Raw genomic sequence first — 12,683 nt, forward strand, 5'->3', positions numbered from 1 at the left:
TTCCTGCTCTGCCCCGGAGAACTTTCCCGTGGCACACGGACCGACTCCCTGGGCTCACCTGGCTCCCGGGGACTGCCGGGTCCCGTCCGGCCGAGGCAGCGCCGCTCGGAGAGCGCCTCCGCCCCTCGTTAGCACCTGCAGCACAGTTAGAGCAGACAGCTCAGGGTCACTCCCCACGGGCTCCAACTTCTCCAGCAAAAGCCCCAGTTTTTGACTTTAGTATGAACCGGAAATCTTTCTTTTCGGTTTGGGTTTGTGTCGTTACAGATTTTGCATCACTAACTTCTCAGAACACCCTCAGCCAACACCAGAGAGAGCTGGCTTTGAATTTAAAAAATAAAAAATAAGCTCATTTCTTTGCACGCTCTGAGTTTTAGTTTTTGGTTTGGTTTGGATTGGGTTTTTTGCCATTGTTTATTAAAGACCAACATTCGTGGAGTTGCAACCTAATGTCTAATCTGAATGCTTCACTCTCACTTTTACTGAAAAATAAAAATAATTTGGTTAGTCCTGAGTTCAGAAAACAGATATTCTCTTTGGAAATAGTGGAAACTAAAGCATATAGATGAAATATTTTAAAGTTTATCTTCATGCATAATCTATTGAGGAAAACATCACACCCTTCTCCAGATACAGGTTCCTCTACAAATAAGTAGTAGGTTTGCTACGGGGGAAAGTGATACTTGTGTGGGGATGAGGACACTATTATATAGTGGTGTTTTTTTTGGTTTTGGGGGTTTTTTTGGTTACAGTCCTGTAGTGCAAATTTTGTTTTTCAGATTCTGCAACAGCAGCTTGGCTTACAGCCATAAGCAAGGGAGCTGACTTTGATATCTTCTCTGAAACCCTCTCTCCTTCCTTTTCTATCGGTGGCAGGTGCAGGTCCAGTGCCACAGCCTTTGTCACTTGTTCTTCTGCTGAGCCCTGCCCGCCCGGAGCCCCCCTGAAGGACAGCCCGTCCCGCTGCCCTTCTCAGCCTGAAAACCCGTGTGCTGGGTCGGTCTGACACTGGGGGATTACTATGCGGGGAATTTGCCCTCAGTATTTTTGCTGCTTTAATTCTTGGTGGCGTTTTTCAGGTTTCCAAACCCCATTTCTTCCTACTTTTCCGAGGGAGCTGAAGCACTCAGGTCCCTGTTCTCTCTTTGGTTTTGGGAGTGGACTCACTGTCGGCCATTATTTTGCAACTGCACCTAATTTCACTGTCACGGTGACCGTGAACCAGACCCAGCCAGGAGGACTGACCTGGTGGCAGTGCTCGGGTGGCTGCCGAGTGGGAAGGAGCCCGGCTTCCCCCCGCACCCTGGCACCTCTCGGCCCTGTCCGGCTGTGCTCACCTTGTCCGGCTGCCCTGCGCTCCCTGCTCGGTCCCGGGTGTCGCTCTCCAGGCGCGGGGCGGCCGTGAGGCGAGCGGGGCTGTCCCGGCTGCACTCGGCCAGCCCCGGCTGGAGCCCAGCGGACCCCGGGCAGGGCTGAGCCCCTCAGGGCACAGGAGATGGAAGGATCAGGGCGAGGCAGTGAAGGCTCCGCCGAGGGGAAAGGTGGTGGTGGCGGGGAACGAAGTGTTTTTAGCTTTGTTCCGGTCTACTTTAATTTGGAAATAAATAAATTTATCCCAAATCAAGCTTTGCCTGTGGCAGTCACTGGTCAGTGTTCATCTTGGTTTTATCTCGATCCATGACGTTTTCCCCTCACTGTGTTCCCTGTCCTGTGGAGGAGGACAGTGCCGAAATGGCCGGGTGGGCTCGGGGCCGTGAGGCACTGGAGAACAGACAGACAGACAGACAGACAGACAGACAGACAGATCGGAGCACAGCAGGGCCGGCTCAGGCTCTTACAGACCTCTGTGTGCTGTGACGGTCCAGCACTGCCACAGGGATCCTTTTCTGTCCATCCTGCCATCACCACCCAGCTCTTGGCTGCCTTTCCCACTGACTCTGCAGAAGGCATTGAGGGTACCGCGGTCAGATTTCTTACACTGAAATGCCCGCTTGGCAGGGAATCATCCCATTTCACTGCAGTGCAACACTGTCTGAACGGGGCACTTTGGCAGACACTAGCACCTTTCAGTTTTCTGACTACAATACTTGTGTGAATGTCCTGGAGCCAGGTCAGCCCGTGTATTTGTATCGTGCAGTCTCCTTTGTACAATTGCACTGTGACCACATGGGGCAGAAATCTCCATTCACTGTCAATCAGTGTACTCTTTGCACTTCCCTTTCTGTCCCACACATGATCGCAGTTGAACATTCGTTACTGGAAAAGAGAATGTTCCCCCTCTCTTGCTTCTTCTTGACAATGTCTGCCTCAAGTTGTGAGCATTTGTCTGTCTTATAAAATCAGATATTAAATTGCCTGGAATTTATGCTTAGTTCCCTTTAAACAAAATTGTAGATAAATGGTGGGTGATCTTTCTTCCTATGCACTAAATTCAACAAAGATGCAGTTTCACTTAGTCCCCTCAAATACTTAACAGATTTGGATTATCTTTGCTGAATAGTTTTTTGGTGTCTCTTCAGGAAAAGATTCACAAATGGGTAATTTTCATCAATCTTCCCTTTTCTAGTATCTTAAAGGCTAGGTAAATTTTGAAGCATGAAGATTCAGATCTCATTCTGTTCTCCGTCTGAGTGAATTTCAACTCTCATTGTCATCTACTAAGTTGTTATTTGGGGGTGCAAGGAAAGAGAAAATATTATTTTTCTGCCAATAATTTTTCAATATGTACAAATAACATTAACTAAAGGAGGAATTAGATCAGATCTCCTCTCAGGTAAGAGCCAGGAGACTAAAGTCCTGCTCATACTTCTCAGCCAATATTTATTTCCACATGGAGCTCAACAGTGCTCCAGCCAGTGAGGTGGGAGGAACTCTGCTTTGCAGCCTGGTGAGAACACTGGTCCCAGATATGGGAATGTGGGTGTGAATCACTAACAAGAAAGGGAACTAAGTCCAGAGGGTTAAGGGGGTTTTGATTCTTGTGGTGATAACTTCTCCTGGTAGCTTTCTTAAGCTTTGGATGCACAAAGAAATTGTCCAAAGTAGGGAAGCTTATTACCAGCTTTTCTCCACTCAGCCTTGTGCTCTCTCTTTTCTTAGTCAGCAGTCACTGTAATTTGATGTCATAGCACTGCATTAATTTATCCTTGCCCTTTCAATTTCCTAAAATAAAAGCTATTATCTGCTCTGATCTTAATGCCTCATTCAGTTTGGTGTAAACTAGAATGCTTCCTGGAAGCATCCATAGTTACCTGGCTTTGGAGGAACTTACCACAAGATGAAGAAGACTTTGTCAGATGACAGAAGAGCCTGTAAAACTTACCACAATATAGTCACTCCTGAATGTTGGCAAAGCTGGCAAGAACCCTCAGAGGTTGTTTGTGAGAAATCATGTTCTTCACCGTTAAGAGTTTCTGAGCCAATGCCCATGTCTAGTTTACCAAAAGACTTTGTCAGTGCTGTTTGGAGGCAGATCCATGCCGTGCTGCTCTGAACCTACCAACCCCTTTGGAGATATGCCTGCTTCTTCTTCAATAGTTTTCCTAGGGCTGCTGGAAGAGGAGGATCTCTATCAATGCTGCTGTCCTCGATATTTCAGTTTGAAGTACTTTTGATGGCCCTTGTTGGGCAAATTGCTCTTTATGCTTCACTGTTGCTCAGTAAGGTATTTCTGCCTGTCAGCTGTTACAGATGCTGAGAGATAATGTTGCTTGTTTCACAGGTTTCTTATTAACAGCTTATTTTTGCTTACAGGACTCGCAGTACATATACTGTGTATCACCAGCTCTCAGCTACATTTCTCTAGTGTAATATTTGTAATATTATCAATATTTCTGAGGCTCATATTGCATCTGGTCCCATGATTCAGCTGAAATTGAATTGGTTTGTGATCTAATAACTCAATTGCAAATATAGCAGCCTTTTTTTGCTGCAAAGCATTTAAATCAAGAGCTTGTGAAGCAATTCAAGTCATATGGCAGATATCCTCTTATTCTTTGGAAATCTCACTTTTTTTTTTTTGATGGTTATTACAGTGTTATATGAAGTCCTTAGTTTTGCCTCATGACTCATCACCGATATGCATTTCTATTTTATTTCTCTTGAGTGGAGATGCACTGAATTAGTCTTTGTGTCTCTGTCCCAGTCCTCCTACCTGGACTTCTTTTGGTGGTACTGTATCTATTTAACACTGCGTGGGTTTTTTGACATGATCTTTTTCCTGCAAAATTTTGCTGACCTTGTTTTTGCACTGCCTATATTTTTGTCTTTATAGTAGTACAAACCAAACAAAACCTCCTCTGCTTTAACCAGGAAACAGATTGTCCCACAGACAATCTGATCTCTAAGCAGAAACTCTTAGGATCTCCATAATTTTAAGCGGGAATGGCAGATTTTTTAGGCCTGTAATTTAAATATGCCTTCCCTCATTACTACTTCTTATTGGCTTCAGGAAATAGACACTTTCACTTGAACTTTCTATCTACACTTGCCATTTCAGTGTCTCAAATATCATTCTTCATAATTCCATGTCCTAGCTAACGTATTCATCTATTATATCCCCAGCTGCTTCTCTTCTAAGTTGTCTCTACATTTAAATATCCTATTACATGTCATCCTCTCTGATAGTTTCCTATTAACTTTATATCTCTTTGATTTCAATCAGATTTTAATCATACAAATTATTTGATATTTCAGTTGTCCCTCCTTTACTGCCTCCTTTGTTTCAGAATCTACACAAACAGAACATTCTGTTACACTCATCTGACATTTTAAAACAACCATAGTCAAAATAACAACCACTATTTCACAGTTAGTTATTATTATTATGAATGGTTCATGAAAATGTATATCCTGTAGAGTAAGACAGAAATTAGGGAGAGGTTATATTATATAGTGTTTGATATACAAAGAGGTAAAAATACCCTGTATAGTAAGAATATGAGCTCAATTTTTAGTACATCTCTTGCACCCATGAAACACTTCCCACTGGCAGAAATAGTAATATTTTTTCAGAATCTTTCAAAATATGTCACAGTTCAACTATGGTAAAGGCAACAGATACTTTCAAAAAGTGCATCACAAGGTTGTTCACTTTCAGAAAGGGGATGATTCAATTGCTGGATGCATTTTTTCCTAGAGCAAAGAATACTATTTAGTAAAAAAGAGTAAAGGGAGAAAACGAAGCCTGTAGAAGAAAAAAGTCAGACAGAGTCAAAATGATCCAAAAGGAATGAAATTCTTCACACAAAGAATGCCATGTGCATCTATTGTATCAGAGAAATGCATGTGTACCATAGCAACAAGCACATTTCATAAAGCTTATATGTGTTAAATCATTAAACTAAAGATCACTTACTTTCTCTGAATTGGCAAGCAGCACTTTTGTTGTTCTTTCAAGTAACAGTTAATAAAATATTCATAAACTACTCATAAATGGTTAAACATGCTGAAGGCTTGAACTTTTACGTAGTTTCTTTCATGTTTCCTAATGCACGTGCAGAAAGATTTCTTTAAAGTAAATACTACTCTTAGAACGTGTTTTAATGTGCTTTTGTGCACAAAACACAAAGACAAATGCAATCATGTCAAGAATTTGACTGCGTAGCATAACTTATATTCCCACTTCCTCACCTTTAACCCTTCTGAGTGTACAATGGGGTTTTCTTTCTTGTTAGATAAATTATTGTCTGTGGAAACACTTCCTTAAATCTCTGGGCAATTATATTCGATTATCTGTAATGCTACATTTTCAAATTATGAAAGAATACTGTGGCTTCCTATTTTTTCATGCCATCATTCTTTAATGAAATCCAAAGTGACCAGTAACAGAGATCAACTAAATTGCAGATTTTCAAAAGATGGGATTAAGTTCCATTTCAACATTTATTTTCCTGCCCTGCAAATGCAAATGCATCGTGGTTCTTGAAGTAATGAGCATTAAATTAAAAATCTCAGCACACCCTCTAGGGAATTCAACTCTTCACAAACCTCAACTCAAGTAAAAGCTTGAGTGAATATACAGGTATTCAGTATGACAGGAGGGACAAGCATCCATGATTTGCTGCAATTTCAAACTTCCTTTCTTACCATCTATCTTCAACCAAAGATGCACTCCTACAGTGACCATCTGCAGAACACCCCATTTAAAGTGATTTACCAGAGTGAATAAAAAGAGGGAAGCAATACATGATATTACAGACTGAAGCTGAACAATCAGGAGAAAACAAGAGTTAACAGAAGGTCCTAAATCTAATGGTGAAGAGGTTGTTGAGGATAGTGTGTACCCAGCCATCCCTGTGAATGCTATACTCACATGGATCCCATCAGCCCTGCTTGGACACTGTCCCACGGGAGAAACAGAGTCCCAGTGGTGAGATAGCGCAAATCCACAGGAGTTTTAACGGTTTCATGAAACTGTATGTCCTGTAGACTAAGACAGAAATTAGGGAGATGTTATACTGTATAGTGTTTGATTGCTAGGAATGGCTGTGGAAAACGATTTTGAAGGAGTGTTATATTTTTTGTCAAACAAAGGTTAAGGCACAGGGAATTTAATAATATTTTCTGAAGTGATAGATCACAGAGGTGGAATATAAAATTATTATATGTACAGGAATATATTATATTTATGTATATATATTTACGACATCAGCAAAGAATTTGTGACTAATGAGTAGGCTCAGTTTTTTCTCTCCACAATAATTGATAAAGAATGAGATGGCGAAGAGGATCTCACAATTATTTCAAGCAATTACAAACTAAATTTCATAAATATAATTTCTTGTGCAATTTCTTTCCCAAGCTACTCATAGGATTAACAGTAGCTTAGAAAGTGTTTAGTACAGGTAAAAAGAAATACCATTGACTGAACTGCTCAGCTTCAGCTAAAATCTGCACTTTGGTAAGTGAATAACACTATAAACATATATGTTTTATTTTATTGTTGCTGTTGTTATTGTCTAAACAAGTATAATTTATTGCTTTGGAATGTGTGGTACTAAGTAACCAACTTTCTGTGGGGATAATATCTATGTGTGCATAGGGTGGTATTTATTTCTGTGCAGAAAGTGATTTCACATAAAAATGCCACGTAAGATGAGCTGATATTCACCTGCTCTAGTGAGTTTCCATTGATAAAGGTAACAGCGGCAGTAACGTGAGCTTGGACAACTAATTTGTGTGGTTGTTCTAGCCTGCAAAAGGGCTGAGACCTGCAAATCAAGGATGGATATTTAAAGCCTTCTCTTTGTCCCCAGGAGAGCTGTAGCTGCACCTGAGATCTTGAGGTCTTGCCCTCAGTTAGCTTGCCTGAGAAATTATCCTTGGATTACCTTGGATCATTGATTCCACTAATGTATGGACAGTAGACATTATCTGCTGCCAGATTTAAGATTTAACTGAACAGTTACAAGCAAGTCTGAATCTTGCAAACGGCCATACCACATTCTTTAATGAGCAGCTAATATTTCTGTTGAGCAGAAAATGTAGATTACTCTTCTCAAACAGAGACTGTTTGTAACTTTACATTTTCTGCTAAGTCTTTCTTCTAAAGCAGATGTTTTCAAGCTTGAGATTAGTAATAAAATGATGGATAAAAAATAGTACCCTTAGAAGATCTGTTTCTCCTTAACAGCTTCTGTAAATCTAGTATTGGCTGTATTAATCTGCACAAAAGATTTAAAAACAGCCTACTGCAGACTCTGCTTTTGTGTGCTTGGCAGAATGAATTATGAATGATTGCATCATTTACATTCCAAGTTTAGTTTTCAAGTATGGTTGATTTTGCTTAAATGAGAATCCTGTAGCTATTTAGTAATTAGGACTGATAGTTCTATGAAGTTCTTAATTGGTCCCCAAACAGGTGTTTCCTTTCTTATTGAAAAAAAATTAGGTGTATTTTTGCCCTGCTGCATGTAAGCTCATGGAAATTTCCTGAATATAAAAGCATACAATATTTATAGCAACTTTTTATTATAAAATAAAAATTATCCTTTGGTTTATGCACCCACTCTGCTAATGCACTGAATTTGAAGTTCAGTCAGACATTATTTTGTAACAGTGCTCTGCCCCCTTGACCATGAACACAGTCACCAACAACTGCAATTGCTCACTACAGATGGTCTGGTGATAATATTTTTTGGCAGTCTCAATAATTTGGCATTCTAAATAATAATTATGGACAAGTTAGATATATAATGCTGTTTTTTGATATAGATGGTGTCTACTAAATACAGAGAGATGGTTTTTGGTGTATTGAAAATAAGCCTGTTACTGCCTATAAAAATCAGGTATCATTTACATTGACTGGGTGTCAGGGATGACACAATACTTGAAGGGGTTGCTCCTTTGAAGTTCCTGTGAATTGTTGTAGTTGTATTATCTCAGCTCTTTGTCTCTACTTTGAAAATGGCAGCAGCTGGCAATCATTTATCATATTTGATTGTTCTCCAATGATTCGAGCTCAGACAAGTTACCTTATCATCAGTGCAGGCAATTTTTATGTAAAGTACCAGTATTGACTACAAGACATCTGATGGCAGTTTTAAAACATTTCTGCATTAACTGCCTTCTCACTGCATTTAAGCATCCTGTCTCTTAGATGCTGTGATGAATGTGACACTGCTACTATGTGCTCTAAGTACCCACTTTTAATGGTGACAACATCTATTCTTCAAAATGATGATTGCCTAGTGCTAACTATCTTTGCAACTTATGACCACTTTGGAAAAATACTCCTCTAAAATTGCACAAGTGTTTGGATAGAAATACATAATTAACCAGTTACCTTGTTGGAAATAATTTAGGGTGGAATCACAGAATCATAGAGTTGTTTATGTTGGAAAAGATCTCTGAGATCATTGAGTCCCTCCACTAACTCAGCACTGCCAAGTCCACAACTGAACCATGTCCCTAAGTGCCACATGTACGTGACATTTTTGTACCTTCAGTGATGGTGACTCCACCACTTCCCTGGGCAGCCTGTTCAAATTCTTGACAACCCTTTCAGAGAAGAATCTTTTCCCTAATGTCCCATCTGAATGAACCTCTCCTGGTGCAACGTTAGGTCATTTCCTCTCATCCTATCACTTGTTCCTCTCGAAAAGAGACCGACCCCCATCTCTCAGGGGGTGTAGAGAGTGAAAAGGTCTCACCTGGGCTGAGTGCCCCCAGCTCCCTCAGCCAACCCTTGTTCACTGCAGGGAACATTGAGACATGGGAACTCACAGAGGGGGAGTGAGTAGGGGGTGAACTCAGAGAATTAGCCACTGGAGTTAAAACAGCTAAAAACCACAGGTCCTTTTATCCCCAAGAAGGAGAAAGAATTGATGAAATCGAATCACTTGACATGAACCAAACGCATCTTTCTTTGTAAAGTGGTTTTCTGAAGAGGTTTGAGGCTCAGACCTGGTCAGCAAATGCTGCACCACCTCAAAATTTAAATGAATAAGAGAATATGGCTTAACTTAGATTATGTTTCATTATTGACAATCTTTTTAATTGGAGAGTAACAGTTTCAGAAAAAAACATGTAGGAAGCAGTTACTTTCTATGAAAAAAACCAGCTTTCTGTCCTAAAAATGACAGTTCCTTTTCCACTTGTTTTATTTGAAATTCAAGTACTTTGGATTAAAAAATAGATTTAAAAATCAAATTTTGCTACAGATAATTTTGATTTGTTGAAGCCAATTTAACAGTCACATATGGCCTTCTCTAAAATCCTTCACAGTCCCCAGAGAGGCTCCAGAGATGATTAAACTCCATCTATCTGTGCTCGGCCTTGAGTGCCATACTGCCTTTCTCCCATTTTTTCCTGTGTTTGTGACTGATTGTTAACTAAATTGTTGATACCTACTCGATCAAGGCAGAATGGTGTTTGAGGCACAAATGTCTTACAGCTCTTAATATGACAAATTCTTTGCTGAAACAGTATAGAAAGAATTTGCATTATTTTGATGGAGCAGAAGGTAACAACAGTTTTAAAACATGATTTGTGCATTTAGATAGAGAGTGAAAGAGTGAAGAGTGAAAACTTCAGATTTCAAAATTTGTCAACAAGCCTTTAAACCTTCTACAACAGATCTCACTGATTTTGCAGACCTGGAGGTGGAGTACACCCTCATAAGTCTCTGCAGGGCAATGTGTGTCAAACTCCAAATCCTCTGTGAGAAATACATGCATAAATGCTGGAAGCAATAGTGCCCAACCCATCTGCAAGAGAACAACTCCAGGGTGCCAACACTAAAGTTGTAAGATCTGAGAAGAGCTGACCTGAGAGGGTGTGCTCAGTGCTACAAATGAGGTGACACTCCAAAACTGAGTGTGAATGATTTGCAGGATTTTTTGACTTTAGTATCACAGTGTGTCACTATACACCCCCTCCCTTTCCAAATCATGAAAATACTATTAAACACACAAAAAGTCTTAATGGGTTACTGAGGATTTTGGTTAAGATTTCAGTATGTAGTTTTATAAGGATTTATTATGTAAATGAATGTATACAAGCAAAATTAATTAGATGTTTCATGCATTTTATAAAAAACAAGAAACTGCTTTTTCATTTTCAGAAGAAAACAGGTGGTGGCTGGTTTACAACACAAGTCTCTCCACATGTAATAGGAACAAAAGAACCTATATCATCCCAGACAGTCATTCTCTTTTTCCTTATAATATTTGTGAAGGAAAAACAATGTGCCAGGCAAGGCTGCAAGCAGAGGAATTGCCCACAAGATGTTTTACCAATTGAAGTAGAAAAAGCTTTTGAAAGGGAAGCAAAATACAGGAGAGCAAAAACAATTAGATATGCAGCACAGTGAATTCAGAAGTGCCAGCAGGTGATGTGCAGTTCTGCAGAGTTATGTAAAAACACTTTGTCAGGTTTATTTATTTATTTACTTCACAGGTTATTTTTTTCCAAAGCCGAATTGCTTAGCAAAGCTTTTAAAAGCAACAGAGCCTTTCACTACCAGCTTTATGTACATCTAATGAAGAAACTGAAAATATGTTGGATGGCAGAGATGAAGGGCACTCAAATTCAAAGGAAGTGCTTTCTTTTGTGATTACAGCCTCTGTGCTCTCTCTGTAACTTGGGACCAGGGGTCCAAACCGTTGCAAGTGTATAACATCCATCCTGCTGAAGCCAATGATCTTCCTCTACATCACTCTCTTGCCACCCCTACTCATCCCTCCTCTCATCCCTCCAACTTTCAAAACAGTGAAAGGGGAAGGTAATATTTTGCATTTTTCATACAGAGGGCATTTGGTGTCTCAAAGCCATGTTGAAAAATACCTTTCAAAATATTTGCAGCAAATAAACTGGGACACACTGAGCCCTCAGCCCTTCCCTGCCAGCCTCCTGTATACAATTAAAGCATTCAAGGTTTCTGACAAATTCTGTTCTCTGTCGAAATTAATATTACAAATGATGCAGATGTTATCTGGTAGATTTGATCAGTCTGCAAGTGCCAGAGTCTTCAAAGTTTTAGCAGAAGATTTTGCTCACTTGAGTTCATCAAGGAATCAGCTATTTTGACCTAAGGATGTGGACCCTTCTAATGATTGTTCCCTTTGCCTCAGTAACTCCTTGCCAATGTAAGTGAATGGGGCAGAAAACAGCCTTTTCTCCTCCTGCCATTTGCTGCTGTGTCCAAGTGCCCTTACAGAGCTGGGACTGCCTTGCTAATGCCTCCTGCTTGCTAATGGCTTTTCCAAGGGCTTTCCTGCACAGCCTCTTTTCCTGACACCAGTCAGTCTCTGACAGCTCTGGGTGAGTGTTTGTGCCCTGGCACCTGATGCACACTGCATCTACCAAGTGTGCTCTTCATACTGATGGAGACCGGCTGCTGCCTGGTGATTCTGATTTCTCATCTCTTCATGTTGATTAAAGGTGTATTTATCCAGAATCAGAATCTCTTCTAGACATTTGGTCTCTAGGGTGTCTGATTTTACATTTTGAGTAGCTCCAGCTCTCCAGCCATATGTTAGCAGCAAGACTGCACTGGAGTTTAAAACTCTCAGTCTTGTTGTAGTGCAGTATGACTTTCACTTTTTCATATTTTGCTACCTTTCTATTTTCTGCTACAACTATATTTCCTATTTTTAATATGATTTCTCCTGAATTCTTTATTACTAGCATGACTGCTAAGGCATGTTGCCTTCCAATGTGACTATTTTGCTGAGTTTGAACAATTTTGATTTGGCATCAGCGATTTCAAGTTGCTTGGCTGCCCAATTTTATGTGTCTTCCCTAACATATTGACCTAAAGGTTGATGGTGGTTTAATGTCTATGACTTTCCTACCAACAGAGAAAAGAACCATCATCAGTCAGTCTCTTATAAAAGTTTGGGCCTACAATTGCTCTGGGCAAGAGAAAGATTGGGTTTTCTTTAATCTGATGGAAATCTCAGGTGTAACAGAATTTAGGACTTGAAGATCTGCACTCAGGCTGAGCACACACTGCAGAGAGTCCCTGAAGAGACGGTTAAGGATATGCAGTTAGTTGGATGTGCTTCTTTTGTGAGCTTTCATACCTCACTCCTAGCCAGCTGTCTCTTCTGGGAAGAAATGTCAAAACTGCTCAGAAACTGTTGAACCCTGCATATACCCATGGACTCTGTCCACCTGAATTCAAGCACTTTTTGGCATTCTCCCATTTGGGAGATATGTATACTGGCCAAAAAAAACAT

The 12,683-nt window shown here is 40.3% G+C and overlaps 2 protein-coding genes across 3 annotated transcripts in view; one reads left to right on the forward strand and one right to left on the reverse strand.

Moving 5' to 3' along the window:
• SEMA6D (semaphorin 6D) overlaps positions 1-12,683 on the reverse strand; it is a 244,535-nt gene that overhangs the window by 208,324 nt on the left and 23,528 nt on the right. The gene's annotated exons all lie outside the window — the stretch shown is intronic.
• The window catches only part of DMXL2 (Dmx like 2), a 419,496-nt gene that overhangs the window by 393 nt on the left and 406,420 nt on the right, over positions 1-12,683 (forward strand). The gene's annotated exons all lie outside the window — the stretch shown is intronic.

Source organism: Zonotrichia albicollis, chromosome 11, assembly GCF_047830755.1.
Source record: "Zonotrichia albicollis isolate bZonAlb1 chromosome 11, bZonAlb1.hap1, whole genome shotgun sequence".
Classification (NCBI taxonomy): domain Eukaryota; kingdom Metazoa; phylum Chordata; class Aves; order Passeriformes; family Passerellidae; genus Zonotrichia; species Zonotrichia albicollis.